Genomic DNA, 10,041 nt, shown 5'->3' with positions numbered 1-10,041 from the left:
AGGAAGACCTAGATGTAGAAACCAAGTCCCTTGAGTGTCGATTCCGAGGATGCCTTATCTGTCTTAGTAGTGGTACCCAGCATTGATTCAAGCAGAGCTCACAGGATCTCTGGTTGGAGGGGCGGTGGCAGGAGGCACCAGAGGAGTCACAGGCAGCTGGTGCATGTGGGGAGCAGGACAAGGGTGAAGGAGCAATAGGAGGGAGAGGATGGTGACCTGCACAAAGGCCAGAGGGAGGAGTTGCCGCAGGTGGTGAGAGGTTGGCACAGCCGCCAGGATGTGCAGATGGGGGGATTTGGTGATCTCCTGTCTCTCAAAGCAGTGCTGTTCTGAAAGGGTTACCTCAGTTTTCTGAGCTTAGAGCACGTGAAACACAGAGGCATGACCAGAGCAGAAAGATAAGGAAAAAATACTTCAGAAGCCAAGAAAATAACAAACAGAGGAATCAAGCCTAGATCTTGTGTTACGGGAGGGTGAGGTGGGCAAGAATGCTGGGGGGAGAGGGAATAGGAAAATGTGGTTAAGGGGAGGGAGGGAAGAAGGAAGAGAGCGAGACGTGATGTGATAGAAATGAGCAGAGGTGGAACAAGGAAAGAGGCTCACAGTGAATTTATTGAATTTCATTCGAATGTTATCCTGGAAGAAAACTCCAGTTCCTGTGAAGTTGTGAAGACTGGGACTGCAGGGTCCCTCCTGGGGGGAATTGGCTGCTGCCAAGCAGCATTACTATTGAGATATATTTTAGAATATACCATGCCACAGCAGGTGCATGCAATTAGAGGAGAGCTCTCCAAAATAGCAGGCGGCTGTCAATTTTTCAGCAAATGGTGTTGCCCTTTTTTTTCTTTGTCCAACTGTGTAGAAATTTATTCTAAGATGCATCATCTTTACAGAAACATTTTCAAAGGACCTGTTATTTTTACCCTTCTGTTGCTTTTTGTGACCAGACGAGGAGCAGGAGGCTATTCCAATGGCCACTGTGGATGCGCTTTGTTTCACTGGGGGGAGTTAATGAACTATAATGAACAAGCAAGTTTTGGAAAACCTTTCTCTTTGAAAGCAGAGTGCAAATTTCCTCCTGTCTGGAATTTAATCACATTACAATGATTGTTACCTTTGCAAAGCATTACCGTTGCTATAATTTATCTTTTTATAGTGTTTCACAAATGTATCACACCTCAGAACACTCCTATGTAAGTTTGCATTTACATCCTCATTTTCTTGAAGAGGAAACTGAGTCATAGTGAGTTTCATAATTCAACCAAACCATGCAGTCATTGTGTGGCTGATACATTGATAAGGTATGTGACCAACTATCATGATTAGATTTTTGTTCCACGACGTGGATTGAAATTAAATAGCGTTTAAAAAATACCCACCAAAGAAACAATTTAGCCTGATGAGTTCCAGTGTTTTCTTGTTTCTTGGATTAGGCAAACGCCGCCTCCCTGAACAAAGGGCTGTAGCTGTTGTGGCGTAAATCAAAGATTTACCATAAAATGTCAGCACGGTAGAGACACAAACAGAATTTGGGCACTCCTTAGGTAGCTGGGTTTTTTTCCCCCGAATGGTAGGGGTCAGAAAATAGACTTGTATTACCTTGGCTTCTTTGGTTCCTTCCCAAGTGCTTTTTGCTCAGCAAGGGGAGTGGGCTGGAAATGTTCTCCTGCAGCTCTACGCAACGCAGGCTGTCCCTGCACTGGGAACCTGGCAGTCATGCTGGCTGCTGGAGGAGGGTGGCATAACCAGGCTGGCATGACTGCCCAAAGTGAGCCATGAGCAGCTCATGCCGACCATGATGTCTCCCTGTCACAGTCTTGTGGGGCACATGCCTGTTTTCGGGCAGCTCCATGAACTGCATGCAGTGCATGGAATATGTCTTAATGGCCAGGTGCTTTGTTGCCAGAGCCACTTCTGGGTAGAGTAGCTGCTGCTCTGCTCTACCACAAAGTGTTTTCCTACCCTTCTAAATACCCCTTCCACCCCAAAATGTTCCCATGACCAGTTCTCTGAGTACAGTTAAGGTGCTTTCTCTCTCGTCTCTTGAAATGGCTACGGCTACTGAAATCTCAGGTGGTGTAACTGGCAGGTCTCCGCTCTTGCAACATGAGCAAGAATACATGCAGTAGCCACGTTCAGCATCACAGGCTGCTTTACCCTGCGGCCGAAAGAGCTTTTGCCATTCCCAACTGTAGAGCTAATGATGATGTCTCTGTATCCTGCAAGGATCGGTGACCACAGTAGCCATTATGAACTAGTCAGTCTGGACATGTAAGCTGTATTGCATTCACAAAGAGCAGAAATTTATTTATAAATCGTTCAAGTGTGCTGTATTGCTTCCTGTGGAGCTGTATCACTCTTGTCTACTCCAGTCTGTCTGTTGTTGTGAACCTTGTAGCCAGCTGCTTTGTGAGCAAGACGCCTGGGGAAATGGAAGGAATGTTTCCACTCCTAATTTCTGTGATCCTTTGGGGTGGAATCGGCAAAAATAAACTCCTAAATGCCACTGCAGGCCAAGCCCTCCCCGCAAGGCGCCATTCATGGTACAGTGTACAGATCTGTGCATCTCGTCTACTTTTCCGCATGCTTTCACATCAGTGGTTTACCTTCCAGTGGTGAAATGGTGTGTGTCAATCAATACTTGCAGGTCATGCTTTTATTTCTGAATTCCTGCAGGTTATGTGGGACAGTGCTGGAAGTCATGGCTGTGGCATTTAGGTTTGGTATCATGAGGACATTTTTGGAGATTTTCTTCTGTGGATTTTAGAAACAAGATATCAGACAGTCAGTTGTTCCATGTCCCTTTTGCCTGGGACCATGTGATTTTTCCTCTCTTTCCCTTTTGAATTACAGGCTTGGACATTGTTGGTGTGTGGCAGCGGGAGAGCCGGAAGCTGGCTGTGTGCTGTGCGACATACTGATTGTGTGAAGGTTCATCCCCTGCCCTGTAAACTAGCGCAGAAGATGCGCTCCCTGCCTTCTGTTTTTCTTTTGTTCGAACTTTGTCATCCTAAACTGGATGATGCCTACAGCCATCTGCTGCATTTGGTAGTTGACAGCATATGCCAACTCAATTATGCGCCTCTCTGGGATAACAGCAGGCCAGTTTTTGCTTCAACTTTGAAAGAATGTTTTTCCCGTACAAATGAAGGCTGAGATAAGTCGGAGCCTCCAGAAGCAAGCTGGATACGCTGTTCCCAACCACGTCAGGTGGACTCTTCACGTCTGTGTGGTGGAGCTGTCCGGGTGTGGTGGGAGAGCTGCCAGTCTTTCACTGCGGCTGAGATGCTGCATCCTGGGGCTTGGTGCTCTGATGTGGTGGCAGATGTGCTCCCCTGTGGCAGCGTTTAACCATTTGGCACTTCTAATCTTTACCACCTCCTTTGCTTCTTGTGAATATATATTATGCTAAGTGGTTTGGGATGATATGAAATTAAAAGGAGATGGTGCAAGTGTAAATGATTGCAGTTGCTTTTTTCTAAGAACCCAGGGGAGAAGGACTACAAAGAGATCATTTTGAGCCTTACCGTGGGTTCCTAGCAAAGTGAGTTGTTCCGTTACTCACACAGAAGTGACCAAACAGTAGGATTTGTGTGTGTGATACAACCCGTGACCTGTCTTCTTCCTGGCATGGGCTGGGGAGACATAACTGGAACCTGGGGTAAAAAGTTATTCTTTTATTTTGCTGCAGGCTTAGGTTAAGTTTTGAGACTCCAGGGCTGCTTCCCATTTTCTTCTTTGCCTTCCCTGCAACTGGTAGACCTGATGGGTTTCAACACGCAGTCATCCAGACTGGCTGTTTGAGTGCACGTGGGCTGTCCTTAGCACCCTGATCCATTTTCCCCTTCAGTGTATGCTCCTCTTTCTTATATGAGGATGGGGGTCAGATCAAGTGGTGGGGAGCTAGAAGACAGGACATAAACCTCGTCTCAAGGACCTATGCTATTTACATTCAAGAAATTTCTGGCCCCACCAGCTGTTCCATGTGTGTTATTTTCAGAAGGGCAATAATCCGTGGGAGGTCAGGAGGGTGGAATTGTGTGAATACATCGGGTGAAGGAGATCAAGACGCTTGGAAGCCCTCAGGCCTCGTCCTGACAGAGAGTCAGGATCCCAGATGATTATGGCTTGCAGACTGGGAGAACTCAAGGAGAGCTCCAAATGTGCTGCTTGTATGGCTAGGAAAGGCTGCTTAGCTGGGCATTTGTTAGCTGTTTTCAAGAGTAATCTGTGTTAACACTGCTGGCAGGACCACCTGTTCTTTTTTGAACAATAATATATATATGTGTGTGTGTGTATATATTGCTGCATTTCTGCATTTATTTTTAGCCCTTTCTGAAAACCCCCGACAGGTTTGAAAGATGCTGTGGATTGTGAGTGGTGCCTGGCGGCATTGCTCACATTGATGGTTGTCAGAATTTCCATGATAAATCTCTGCTTTGAAAGGCTTATAACTCATCCTTCTATTCTTGGTCCTGCAGCTCTCATATCCTGGGAAAAAACCCTCTTTTAAAACTGCATTTTCCCCACAGGTTTGTGAAAATCAGTTTTGTTGGCCTAAACCAGAGCTTTTTCAAAGCAGACTTCTAGTCTTGTCACTTTATTTTTCAGCGCCTAATTTCAAATGTGTGGCAGGTCTCTTTAATGTGTTTCATGTGGTCAAATGGAAAAACTATTTTGCATATCAGACTGACACAGACACTGGATGGTGTAAATCAGTAGGGAGCCAACAGCAGTTAGCTCCCCACCACCAGCTATAAGGGAGAACAAAACCAGCTGAATTATGGCAGAGGCTGGGCAGTCTCCAGATTTGGTGTGAAACCAGTTGCAGAATTACAGGGTGAATGCTCCTCGTAACAAGAATTAGCAGACAGATGAGACATACCATGTTTTTTTACATTCATAAACAAAGGACATGCATATTGCTATTATGTGCAATCAGCGAGAGAAATCCAGTACAAATCAGCAGCTCATGATTTTAATGAAGAAATACATAGTTATCCCTTATTAACTTTATGGTTCATATGTCCTTAGTGCCTTCCATCCATGCAGTGCAAAGCAGCTCACAGTCGTTGATCTGTACCATTCCCCACTGAAGTCGTACACACATCATTGTGCTTTCTAGTGCACACCCAGGAGAGATGGTGTTTGAGGAGATTTAATGATGTGCCCTGGTGATGCTGTAAATCCATAGCAAAACAGAGAACAGCACACAGGAACCCGAGTCGTGCAACAGTGCTGGAAGGACCGAGCTGCATCTCTTCTGAGAGTTTTCACAGTTTTTAAAAGCTGTTGAAATGTTATCTGCAAATAGTACATTTGCATGCAGATGGTAGGTGCTAATTCAAAACATGAAAGTAATGGACTTGAAACTGGGGTCTGACACACGATGAGAATTGCGGAGGGAGCATTAGGAACTTGAGCTGAATCAAAGTCAGTGTAATTTCACATGCTGCGTTCAGTAGACCGTTAAAACTCGGATTATCTTTTGGCAGATGGGAATAACACTTATTCCCTGCCTCACCAGGACGGCTGTGAGGTAGCAAAGTACATGCAGAAGGCTTTGTATATGCAAGAGCTCAGCTGGTTTTCGAACAATATTGGTAGCTGTTTGAATGAGGGATGTGACCTTTCCTTTGGGTCTTGCCTGACAGCCCCTGGACCATCACGGTTACAAAAACACTGCTATTACAAAATGGAAATAGTCCTGTGTTGCTTTTGTGCATGTTGCATGGGTACACACACAGTGCCATATCTGTCTTTTACTGTAGCTCCAGACACAGAGTTTAAACTCTTTTATCCTTATTTGTCTTCCTCTGATTTTTCTTTGGACACAAAGGTTTTTTTTGTTCTGGTTCCCCTGTCTATCTCTTGTCTATCCCAGCGCACTGCATTCCTGTAGGATCTCAGCACCACCTTACCGGGAGGCAAGGGCTACTATATTCATTTTTCAAATGGGAATTTCAGGCAAAGAAAGACTTGGGTGACTTGCCTGTTGTCAGACACAACACTTGCTGGAGTAAGGACCTGAGGGCACTCTCCAAAGTTTCAGACCGGTGCCTGAGCTGCTTGTCCAGACTCAGTGTTATCTTTTGTTGCCATTCTGATCCCATCTGGCTGTCAGATGTACCAGCCGGTGCTCCGTGGGTATTTACGCTGCTGCCAGTTCTCATGTCTCAATTGGGAGTCATTTAATGCGGGTGACTGAGATTCCTTGAGAGGAAGAATTTGAAGTATCCCAGACAATGGTATGGTTAACACTGGTTTTGTCGCACGACTGTTTTTTATTACTTATTTTAAGGATTGTTGACACACATGAGTTTTTCTAGGGCTTTGGTATCTGTGGTTTCAGCCGTGAAAAAGTGTCAGAGGCAAAACAGTCTTGGCATCGGAGTTTAATATCCTTTCCTTGTAAGATAATAGAATAAATGGGAAGAGAAACGTGTGATTTAAAATATTCGGTGATAGTGAGATTGTAAGAAAGGGACAGCACAACTTGCTTCACGATGCATTTGGCATTTCTGAAGAAAGATTCCTGGTAAAACATGACCACAAGTCAACAGAGTCAACAAATGAATCAGAAGGGAATGGGGCACGTCTCCCCTAGTAAAAAACTTTATTACATGTTTTCTTACTCTCAATTACCCTAATTTGAAGTGGGGAGCTAATGAATATTGCTAAGTGGATTGAAACAAACAGCAGCACTGTGGACAAAAAATAATTATTATGAACTGCAGTGTATTGACCGCAGTGAATTTTTCACAGATTTGTAGGTTTTAATGCTGGGGTGATGGTCTGACTGTCTGCTTAGTGTAGGGAAGAGACCTTAACCAGTCATTTCCAGTGGGGTCAGTAACTTCTATTAGTACCAGTGCACACCTTTTTAAACCTCATTGCAATAATTGGAAATTACCTCAACCCTAGACTGTGCTTTCAAATTGTTAATTAAAATAATAATGCTCATTATAAGAGTGCTTCTGTCAGGAGAGCAATCGGTTGTCAGAAACGGTGTCCCCATTGTAAGTACTAGTGTATCAGGATTAAAATGCTTCTTAATTTTGTCTTGATAAGTGAAATAGAGGAAGCTGTAGTCTCCCATTGCAGGCCAGTCTATGGTGCAGAGATGCTGGGGGTAATGCTGGAGCTGGCATTGTGGCAAGTACGGTGCAGCTGGGCCTGACTGTATTTGTGTTTCTGGGTCTGGGACGGTATGGATGCGTGATTCTGTGATGTGATGCATGCACATGTGTGCACTGCAGCCTTGCTGCTTGCTTAGAAACACACGTGGGGCGGTGGCGGCCCTGATTTGAGTTGTGGGGAGGAAAGCTTTGGAAAGCTATGGCCCATTTGCACCATCGGAAGCAGGCTGTTCACCTTACCCCCAGGCATAGACTCGGAGAGGAAAAGGGCTAAAGTACCTGAGCGTGTATGTATGCTTCCAAGGATTTCCTCAAGCTCTCAGGTACCTCACTGTGCTGGGAGCTGTGATGTGCTTGTGTGGTCAGAGATATCTATCAGGAATCAGTAAGGATTATTCTGAGTTCTCCTTCGTTTAATGAATGTCTTTATTGTTGATTTAGGACTGAGTACTTTCGTGAACTTTTCAGAAAGTCCTCAAATTTGGCATTTCTCTGGGAATGCCAGAGATGAAAGGAATCTGGAGAAACTAGAAATATGGAGAGGAAAGTGTAACTGTATCCTAAGAAAATACAAGGCTACAGAGGAGAAAAATAATCCAAAGCCTAATTTCAAAGGAAAAAAAGGTGAGAAAAGAGTTGTCATGATCTGTAAGGGGAAAATGAATTGGAAAAAAGCACATTTTTCAGTGAAATACCAGCTACCACATATGCTTTTGTGTTGACAGTTCCTGTAATTTCTGCTATACCTGTGTACCTAAGTGTATTCTGGGATCTGGACTGAAGTGGAAGAAAATCAAGGTGGGAACTGGAAATGGCTTCATTAAACTACATGATTTAGCAATGGCTAATTTTAGGCACTTGTTTCTGAAACGTCTTGCCTGTAGCCTGGCACCCATCAAACTAGTTCTGTTAGGAGCACTTTTCAACCTCAAACTTTGTTCCCAGGCCGAAGAGCTGGCATGGCATTTACTTAAAAAACAAACCCAAACAAATAGCAGCAAGTTTCTGACCTCAGGCTTGCCTCTCCCTGCTAATCTGATTCCTTTTAAGGGTAGGAGCTAGTGGCTAATACGATTTCTAGTGAAACCCTGTGTGCAGCTGAATATGAGCACGTCGGGTTTTGCTGGGGCTGCTGTTAAAAATGTCACGTCCTAGCAGCCCGTATCCCGTTTCTAGAAAAATTGCTTGATGTGTCTTTTGCTTTCTTTATATTGTCATATAGCTGACCACCGCTGACATGCCTTTTTAAGGTTAAGTTCATGTCCAACATGAACAAGAAAATTTAACTCTCTTGTAGGTCTCTAACAGTTCATTTTGATCTCTAACTTGGCTGCATCTCTCCTGACCTTTCCCTTCTAAATTAACCTTACAATAAAAAGGAGCTCCTGCGTGTGAATAGTGAGTTGCAAAACCCAGCTCAGAGTAATCCCTGAACACTTTCCCGCTGTGGTCCAGCCCCGAGAGATGGAGATGTCCTCTCAAAAAGTAACAGTGGTCTGCAGGGGGTTGGCCCTGCTCCTCCAAACGCTGCAGCGGGGCCGCTGCCTCCCAGGAGCTTGTCACGGGCCAGCTGAACGGAGTTTGTAATACAGAAATGAAAAAAGAAAAAAAGTGCCTAATCTGCTAATAAGATGTAGCCACCTCGAGGGAGGAAAGTGGCTTAATGTAGCAGTCCTACAGGCCTTGGTCTAGAAATAAGTTTAAAGGAATTACGTAAATGTTGCAGCTATTCAGAGTTTTGCTTCCTGGCTTGCTCTGGGGGAATCCTTTTTGCCAGCAAACGCAGCATGATTACTTTTATTCATACAGAGACCGGTGCTTTTGTGTTAGTAGGTAGGCTATGAAGCCCCGCGTGGCAAACTGCGTTAGAGGATGGGGGAGCATGTTTTGTGCCGGCGCTGTAGTGTCTTCATGGTGCTTTTGCCGCGTTTGTGCTTGGGAAGTGCAGGGGCTTGCGAGGGGGTGACGAAACCCTCTGTGCGGGAGCGCGAAATGGTGAAAAGCGTTCACGTGGAGAAGCTGCTGAAGGACTCGAACCTTCCCACAGGAACTTGGTGAGCAGCTGAGAAAGCGGGGTCTTCTGCACCCTTTATCCACATACATCCTTCTGTGGGATTCCCGTGTGGGCATCGAGGATTCCCAGCCATGTCTCGGGCAACACCTAGGGACTAGTGGAAGGTACCTAACAATGTGTTTGAAGCAACCACCATTTCCACCAGCCAGTACATCACGGTTCTCTCAGATGTTTGCTATTACTGATCTAATGCATAACTGTCTTTAAAACATCTTTTGGTGTGTATTTACTGCACATACTCTCCAGTGGAGGTGCGTTGTTTGGTTTGTGATTGGCAGGATTGGTTACGCAATGTTGTTTGTGCTTCCCGACGGCTGGAGGAACACACAGCTGCCTCTGGGGTGGATATTGGCCCATATGAATTTAAAATTTAGTTTCCATGACTGATGTTTGCTTTCTGAGAACTCTGTTCCCCGTCAAACTCCATTGCTCAAACATCTGTGGGAAACCAGTGGTGGTATGTGAATGTGGTCTCAGCAAATTAATTTTAAAAAATGTAAACCAATGCTCACTGGAGGAAAAATGAAGTATTTCTGCATTATTTGGCTAGAGTGAGTGTTATAAGCTCATTTGATCCTCTTTCTGTCATCAAATTTTCATGACAATGTTATATGTATATATATGGTATTTCAATTTCTGTTGTCCCCAGAAAGATCTTTTAATCATCTAGACCATGCAAGCAACGAACGCTTAAGGCAAAAGCAAAGCTATTAATTTTGCACTTCCAAATCACAGTTTTTCCCCCTAAAAAGTGTATCTTAAGAAGTTGCCACTCTCCATCTTCATTCTCAGTCCATCCGCACCTCTGCTGCAGCTGGTAACCTAATC

The sequence above is a fragment of the Gavia stellata genome, chromosome 1, assembly GCF_030936135.1.
Source record: "Gavia stellata isolate bGavSte3 chromosome 1, bGavSte3.hap2, whole genome shotgun sequence".
Lineage (NCBI taxonomy): Eukaryota > Metazoa > Chordata > Aves > Gaviiformes > Gaviidae > Gavia > Gavia stellata.
This window is presented reverse-complemented; position numbering follows the sequence as displayed.